Genomic DNA, 8,985 nt, shown 5'->3' with positions numbered 1-8,985 from the left:
CTCTCTCCCTGTGTCCTGACACTTGTGCCATGCTGGAAAAATGGCTTCTCCTCCTTCTTCTTGGACCAGGCCCTTATAGAGCCTTTCTGACCCCAGCAGCCCGGTCCAATCGAAGCCAGCAGTGTTGGCAATTAGCCAACCAATTTAAAAAGCATCACTGGTTACCTGGGCAGTAGAGCAGGGGGTTTTCCCGCCCCCACTCAGGTGACCAGAGGGACCACCCCCTAGGCACCAGGCTTTTGTCACTAAGGCAGGGAAAATCCCCCCTCCCTTAGGAATTCTACCCCAGTGTCCCAAGCTGACAGGGACAGATTTCTGGAGAGAGACACAGATGGTGGCATTTCTGCCACAGTTGCCACCTACAGCCTAGTGCAGAACCACAAGTCCCTAGAGGTCTAGAAGTCACGGTAGCTCAACGGTGGCTGCCCAGTGGCAGCGTTCACTCAGGACGTGTCCAAGACCACAGCATGAAGGCTCAAAAAAAACCCACCTGGAACAACGCCGCTTCCTGGGGTGGTAGGACACCATGAAAATGTTTCTTCTACTGCTCACCTACAGCCTCCGGAAAACTTCTGCTCATCTCTGGTCAAGCTGAGCTATAAAACAAGACATTTGCTTCTGCCCTTCACCCATCCCCATGTACGAACACACTCCGTTTTTCAGGAAAGCCCTGCTTGAATTTCTTCTGTGTTCGAAATATCAGAGGTCTCCGCTTCCTGCTTCCTTGATTTGCTGCAGGGCTCGGCAGGATTGGAGCAGCGATGGCCGACTTGACAGCAGTCTGGCTTCACCTGCTCCTCCGCCAGCGAGAGGAAGGAACACCAGATCCAAACGGACTCAAAGAACACCTGAAGACTGGGCCGCCACGATCCTCCAGGGTTTGAGCTGCGAGTTGCAGGAAGCAGGAATTCAGCCCCAAGACCTGATGCTCTGAGCCAACACCCTCAGCAAGGGAACAAAGAGGTGTTGAAGAGTAATGTTAGAGTGATGTTACAGCCCTGATGGTCCAGGAATGATGAGAAACAAGGATCGGGGGTTGGGGGGTGAGATCTTTTATTGGACTAACTGTAGGGCTGGAATAGTTAGATAAGCGCTGAATGCACGGCATTCTTCATCAGGTCTTCATCACACTTGGTGAATAAAGCTTGCCTCATTTTTTTCCAACCATGCAGCTGGTTCAATAAAAGATATCAGCCTCCCAACCCCCCACAAGAATTGCTTCTTGCATTTAAAAGCCTCACTCGAGACCCTGCACTCTGACAAATGCAGATCCAATGGCAAGCTTTGGACAGGGGTCCCGACCTTCAATTTCAAAATTCAGGCAGAAACGTTTCGGTGCCTCATGGCTGTGCCCGATATTGCTTCTGGAGCGAAAGAGGCCAGTAACAAAGAGCTCAGACGTTGGTAGGATCCCAAGGCAAAAGTAGGTGGCAGCAAGGGATGAGATTTGAGTCGCCACAAGCCCCTCTTGACAGGAAGGTGGAGAGCAAAGCAATTCCCCAGCAAGATCCAGGTCATACAAGGCACTAATGACCCTCAGCCATCAAGGGGTTTCTGCTGGGAGCCCCCCCAGAGAAGGACAATGCAAGAGGGCCTGGGCTGAGAGCGAAGGAAGGCACCCTGCAGAGGTGGCAGGCCAGAGGCGGAGTTCTTCTGAAAAACAAAGCCTTGCGGAGACAGGAAGCACCAGGTTAACCCCACACTGACCAGGCCCAGGTTACAGGCCAGCTCCTGACCGCTCCCTCCAAAGCCAGCTGATTGCTTTCAGCTCCACAATGCATCTGCGGTATTGAGGCCCTGGAGATGATGCCGAGGGGCTCTGCTGCTGCTGACCTGTTCTGTGCTGCAGGCCAAGCCCACCTCCCTGCCTCTGCCCAGATCCCCTCCCTCTCTCGTTGGGAGCCGGTTAGTCAACTTTCCTGTGGAAGTTAAAAAGCAAGTCTCCAGCTGGGCTAAGTCAAACAGGAACCACGGCACTTCCCATGCCCCGATTCACTTCTATAAGGTGACAGGCTCCGTGGATGGGGGAAGAGCTGTGGATCTGATATACCTTGATGTTAGCAAGGCTTTTGACACTGGTCTCCCTTGACATTGTCATTAGCAAGCTAAGGAAATACAGACTAGACCAGTGGTTTTCAACCTGTGGTCCGCAGACCCCTGGGGGTCCGTAAACTAGTCCGAGGGGTCTGCAAAAGATGGCTGTGATCAATCAAGAGTATGTGAATACCCACTCTTACAATTCAAAGGCGTCCACACCTGCATTCAACATTTCCAAAGGGGTCTGCACATGAAAAAAGGTTGGAAACCACTGGACTAGAGAAAAGGACAGTAACATGGATACACAGCTGGTTGGATCGCTGTGCTCAAGAAGCAGTCAGTCATCAGGAGGAGGTATCAAGTGGGGTTTCCCAGGGATGTGTCCTGGATCTGCTATTGTTTAGCATCTTCATTAATGATCTGGCTAATGGGAATGAGTGCACACTTAGCAAATTTGCAGATGACCCGAAGTTGGCTAGACTAGATGACTTTGTGAGGTTGCTTCCAGCCAGACTTCACACACACACACACACACACCCCCCGTGTCAAGGGTATTGAAGGCTTGCTCCTTACTGGGGTCCTTACATACTCAGGCATTACAGTAAATAGAAGCTAAGACCATGTTTTCACTTCCCCACCGTGTCAGGCCCAATATTTCCTGATCATGCCTGATTCTTGCACCGAAGCACAGAGCAGAACTGAGCTTGAAAGGCAGCACAGGCTCTGCCCAGCAACACAAGCCACTGCCCCAGCTCCAAGTCTAGCGACAGCTACTCTTGAACAGCAGCAGTGCCTAGGACCTGCCATCTCACCTACTGCATCCCTCGTGGCCCGAGAGAGTTTTACTTCCGGCCAACTCTGCAAGTGAAGGCAGAAGCTCTTATTTCAACGGGCACAATCCAATCGCTTTTGAAGAGCAAATAAGTCTCTGAACCTGCTCTCAACGGACAGCTGTGGAGCAGTTCACACAGGAGCCGACACAAGGGTGGTTAAGGCAGCAGCAACTCACTTCCACTGGACCGGAGCGAGTCGAGGGAAAGGTTTAACCCCTCTCAAGCACCCAGGATGCACAAGCAGACGGAGGACCAAACCTTCACAAAGTCTGGAGCGCACAGGAAGCCTTTGCAGCAGCAGGATGTCGGCTGCGGAGGTCCCCCTGCTTCACCTTGGCAGGTTCTGGTGCAAGGTCTTGTGTTGCACCAGGGCTGACTCATTTTTCTACAAGGTTGGACAATGGATTTGTCTGAGATGGTTTGCATGGAGCTGGTCTTGCTTCAGGCAGGGGGTTAGGCTAGATGAGCTGTGGAGGTCCCTTCCAGGCCTTCTCTATGAGACTATTGATATGCCTTGGGAACAACAAAGCAGGGGCGCACAGGGGAATGAAGATAATGCATCAGCACCAGCCCAGAGCTGGACTGCAAACTCTTCTGGGGTCTCAGTTGGGCCAGCTGCTGGCCAGCAACCAGTTCAGACACAGCTCTTATGTCTGCAGTAACCCTCCGGGCCCTCCCCCCGGCCTGTGGCAATCTCCATGCATCACCCAGAAGCCAGCAACATCCATCAGGCAAGTTTGTAGCTTGAGTCATCTTCCTTCCCAGCCCCACTGCTTCACCTTCCTGCTGCTGTGAGCGATTTGTCTTCCTCTCTTCTACCAGAGGGCATCCCAGCTCCCCCTCCATCCCTTCCCCTACCAAAATGACACACCTCTGCAAATTCACAAGTGCTCGTACCAGCACTGCAGCACGTAGCAATGAGCTGTCCACATTAGCTGAGCCTGCCCTCTGTACACAGGCTGTTTACCAAGGTAAGAAGGAGAGGGGAGAGTCTGCAAGGCAGCAGTAATGACAGCTGCTGTGAAGTCAGTCTAACCAGGGCTGTGGCCCAGGTCGTGGGGCAGGGAGGAGGTGACACGTGCAGCTCCCAGCACACCCCGGCTCTTATCCAGCCTGGAGCTCTGGGTGCTGCTACAGTGCCATTAAAAGAAGCTGAGCAACCCTCCTCTCCCAGCCACTGCATGTCTGTCACCACTGGCGGGCACACCTGCACACATGCCCCCTTTGATTCTTACTTTACCTGAACAAGGCAGAGGGCGTTGGATATTAGGAAACTCTCACTAGGAGGGTGGTGAAACGCTGGAACAGGTTACCCAGAGAGGTGGTAGAGTCTCTATCCTTGGAGGTTTTTAAGTCCTGGCTAGACAAAGCCTTGGCTGGGATGATGCAGTTGGGGCTGGTCCTGCTTTGAGGAGGGGGTTGGACTACATGTGACGTCCTGCGGTCCCTTCAACCCTCTTTTTTATGATTCTATGATTCAGATATTAAAAATCAACTGCTTGGCAGCAGTATTTCTATTCAGGCAGCACTGAGGCAGTCACTTGAGTTCATGGCTCATTGACATTTCCCTGATTCCTGCTAAACTCTCCACTCCGTTTGTGTTAACGACCATCTCTGCTTTTTAATGGTCTTCGTCTTCCACTATATAACCTATCCTTTCTTCTGCAATTTACCAGGAAAGGCTGACAAACAGCTAATGTTTCTCTTCCATTTCACAGCCCTGCAGATTGTTTTAGTTTGAGCTAAAAACCTTAACTCGGGTTGTTCAAATCAACAATCCTTTGCTCCACATCAGTCCCCGCAGCCTGATGATGAAGCAGAGACTTGCAGCATTTGGGTAACTATTTAACTTTGGCTCTCTAACTCCAGGCAAGGAGAGGCTGGGATAAGCAGCTTGCTAAGTCTAGCAGGACTAGGCCAGCCCAGACAGCAGGAGCTGGGGGGTCATTTGAAGGCAAGAGGATGTGGGGGGTTCACAGTGCCATCCTGCCCTGGTGGATGCATCTCTAGACAGAGGATAGATTTGCTTTCCTAGCCCATTCAGTGGCATATCCATGGACTGACAAGGGCAGCTTGGAGGAACAGCCATGTGCAGGTGAACCCAATTCCCAAAGAAAATCATCACCATACTGTGGGCCATTTCCCAAGAGGCTACTGGGAGAAGCAGAAGACAAAGTCAGGGGAGCGTGCAGCAGCTCTTGCCATGTCTTCTAGGGGAGAAATGCAGTGCAGGAGTCCCCAAATTCCCCTCCCGGCATGCATGTGGTAAGCAGGCCCGTGAAATGCCGCAGCACTGCTATTTCAGTTGAGGGCTCCAAACTGAGGTCCCGCCTGAGATGGGGGCAGTTTGAAAGCCAGGGCAAACCCCAGCTGAGATGCGCTCTCTGGTTTAAGAATGGCTTAGCTCAGCCTGAAACAAAGAGTAAATCAAAGACACCCAGCCCAGAGCAGAGCAGGTCTAAGTAGCAAGAAAGGCACAGGCAGCCCGGCCGCATCCAACTCTGGGCTCCACAATTTAGGAAGGACATGGAGAAGCTTGAAAGAGTCCAGAGGAGAGCCACATGCATGAACAGAGGGCAGGAAAACAGGCCTTATGAAGAGAGGCTGTGAGCCATGGGACTCTTCAGCCTGGAGAAGTGCAGGCTCAGGGGTGACTTGGTCGCAGCCTATAAGTACATCAGGGTGTGCAGCAGGATCTGAAGGAACACCTGTTCACCAGAGCATCCCAAGAGATGACAAGGTCCAACAGTCACAAACTCCTGCAAGACTGTTTTAGGCTGAACGTAAGGAATAACTTCTTTACTGTCCGAGCCCATAAGGCCTGGAACAAACTCGCCCCAGAAGTAGTGCAAGCAACTACTCTGGATTCTTTCAAGAAAGATTTGCACATCTATCTTGCTGGGATCCTTTGACCCTAGCAGACTTCCTGCCCCTTGGGCACGGGGCTGGGCCTGATGATCTTATGAGGTCACTTCCAGCCCCAGTGTCTATGAAATCTATGTTGTACCACAAGCCTCTCTCACTTCTAGCCTACATGGCAGAGCTCCCTGCGGGAGGCCAAAGGTGTTGGTGGGACGTTCCCCCTTGGATAAGTGATGCGCATTTGTAAACACAACTTCCTGCCTCAAGTCTCCGCGTTGGCTGCTTATTCCCTTTCAGACATGGCTCTGTGCATGCTGGGATGGTTCAGACAGGACCTTGAGCAGGGGGCTGGATGAGCTGTAACCTCCCAAGACACCATCCAGCCAGACTTCCCCTTGACCATTCCCCTATGCTCTCCTCCAAGACTTCAGTTGTGTGCCTCCTTCCAAATATGTGCCCAGGAGTGGCTGAACCCCACTTGACAAGCTGGAGGCAGCATCGCCGCTGCCAAAGCGGCGTTTCGTGCCCAGAAACAAGACAGCCAATGTGCGCAGTGGATCTGTTTATGCTTGTATACATACCAGGCTACCGCAAACAGGTGCCAAGTCAGTCCTTGACAACTAAGAGCTGCTCAGAGCTTCACACAATGAATGTGCACTAGACATCGAGAGAGGCCAAGAGACATTCGGGAATGTTTGATTCATGACAGTGCTGGCCACCCAAGAGCTCTCAGAGCCATATACACCATGGCCAGTACCAGCATGCCACTGGAAACATCTCCCTCTGGCTGCTGAACACCAAATGCTCACGATACACAAGCACCACTCTGATAGTCCATGTACAGAGCCCTGTCACTCCCCTTCCTTCAAGATCTGCATTTAAACTACCGGGGGGGGGGGGGGTTAAGCATCCAGCAAGTCAAGCATCCTCAGGTTGTTTCCCTAAAGCTGAAGGATGTTGCTCTCTCCACCCACCCCCTGTCCACAGCACTGCATGGTCTTGCAAGAGGCATTCAGAAATTCTGGTTTCACGGAAGCACCAAGTGCCAGCTATTCCTTGAAGCCAGATGCCTGCCTCGGGCCAAACCTATGCTGCAAATCCATCAGCATTGCAGCATCAGTCAGGAGGCAATGGGTATGAGACCAGGCAACAGCTTGCCGGGTAAGTAGTCATTCCAGCAAAGCTGTGTTTTTATGGGTAAAACTTATTTTATGGGGAGAATTTTGTATAAGCTGAGTGCACACAAGGGCCAAGATCAAGGGTACCCAGCTGCCAAGGGACTGCACGCTGTCCTGCCCAAAATGTAGGCCCATGCACCCATAAGGGGCATTAAGCATCCATTCACACAGGACTGTGGCCCAGGGTTCACAGTAGCCACCTGCTCCGCAGGGTCTCACAGGATGCCCAGAGATGCCTAGGTATCTGCATCTGAACCCCTTATGGGCTCCATTTGGACTGCTGCATCTGGACCCCAGATGCAGAGGTATCTGGACCCCAGCCCTCTTCTGCAGGTAGGGGCTTTCTGCTATTCTCTGCAGCCTGAAATGGGTGCCCACAATTCACAACCCAAACCCCACATAGGCTCCACTGCTAGAGCCGGGCTGGCTGCACTGCACTTGGGAGGCAAGGGCCCACCCACATATTGCTCAACAACCTAATGGTTAGGGAGAATTGGGCTCTGGTCCTGACTCAGCCACATCCCCCACTTCCCAGAAATGACCTCTCCAGCTCTTGAAAGGCTGGCCTACTGAGCAGCCTGCAGCGCAAGACAGCCTGGAAGCAGGCAGGGCTCTGAGGCTCATGCAATATAACATGCAAAAAAAGCAGGTGACGCAGCCTCTTGGTCTGCTCTTACCAAGTGCTGGGACATGCAGAGCCGTGCTGAACGACCGAGGACTTCACATGCTCCTAAACCCCCCAGCCAGGCCAGGAGACTTTTGCTGGGGCAACATCATTAGTCCAAAGTGGAGACATGGCCTAGGGCAAGCACACGTGGCCAGGCCTGCGTGTCCCAAGCTCAAAGCGAGTTCATCCGAGATGCACGCACACTCCTCCGATGACTGAGGAGGCTTCCCCTTCTGCCGGGGCACTGCCCACTGACAGTATCTCTAGCCCTAGGTACAAAACAAACTCTACCTGGGGTCCTTGGCTTGTGCCCTTCCTGATTCACAGAAAGAGGCTGCCATAGATCACCTTCATTACTGCAGCACAGGCAAAGTGGGTGGCAACCCCCCCTGCTCCCCATCCAGTGCAGGCAAGAAGGGAAGGAAGATGCTGTTCAAACCAATGCTTCTCACTAGACTCAAGACCCCTCTGAAAATAACAGCTCTTGTTTCCACTTTGTAATTTTTTTTGACTATGGAAAAAAAATAATACTAGAGCAGTTCTTGTATTGCTAAGCCCACGGCAGGGCAGGGTGCATGTGGCTTGCTGGGTTCCTACTGGAAGTCTCTGGGTTTCTCTCCTGAATTGTATGTAGCACACCTCGCAGTGCCACTATTGCACAGACCGTCGAGACAACCTTGAAAGGATTTTGCAGCACTTGGGTTACAATCATAGAGCATGGGGGTTGGAAGGGACCTCAGGAGGTCACATCTAGTCCAACCCCCTGCTCATAGCAGGGCCAGCATCATCCCAGCCAAGGTTTTGTCTTCTTGGGTCTTAAAACCCTCCAAGGATGGAGACTCCACCACCTCAGATTCAATCAGTAAAACCTTGATGGGAAAAGCTGTTGCAAGCACCTAACTCATTTAAGGGAGCGCCTGTTTTCAGAGTCAAGTTAAAGCAGCGTCTATTCTCTGCGTAAAGGGTCTGAAGTCTTCAGCAGTTTTCTCTTTTTTTTTTTGTTTAACTTCTGGCAGAGCAGTACCCAAGGACACGGAGCAGGAATTAGGACCCGTGGCACAAACTGGATCATAAACAACTCCCACGTTGAGGTTTAAATCAGCGGGCATCAACCTTTTTGGTGCACGCAAAGCTGCCGATTCCACTTGTGGCACACAGACTTGGGTTAGACAAAAGATGAGAACAAAGAAGTGGGCAGAGCGGGGGGGCCGAGTTTCTTAGAAAGAGGAGCACGGTCATTACAAGCGATTGCTGAACAGTGGTGCCCCAGGCGCTGGGAGGTGGGCAGACTGGAGGGATTTAAAAGGGACAGAAAGAGCCTTCCCCAGCTACTTCAGCATCACACACAAGCGATTTGGCCACCACCCTGTGCCACATTTGCGCAGCTAACCACAACAGCCAAGCAACA

The sequence above is a fragment of the Alligator sinensis genome, unplaced genomic scaffold, assembly GCF_000455745.1.
Source record: "Alligator sinensis unplaced genomic scaffold, ASM45574v1 scaffold463_1, whole genome shotgun sequence".
Taxonomy (NCBI): Eukaryota; Metazoa; Chordata; order Crocodylia; family Alligatoridae; genus Alligator; species Alligator sinensis.
This window is presented reverse-complemented; position numbering follows the sequence as displayed.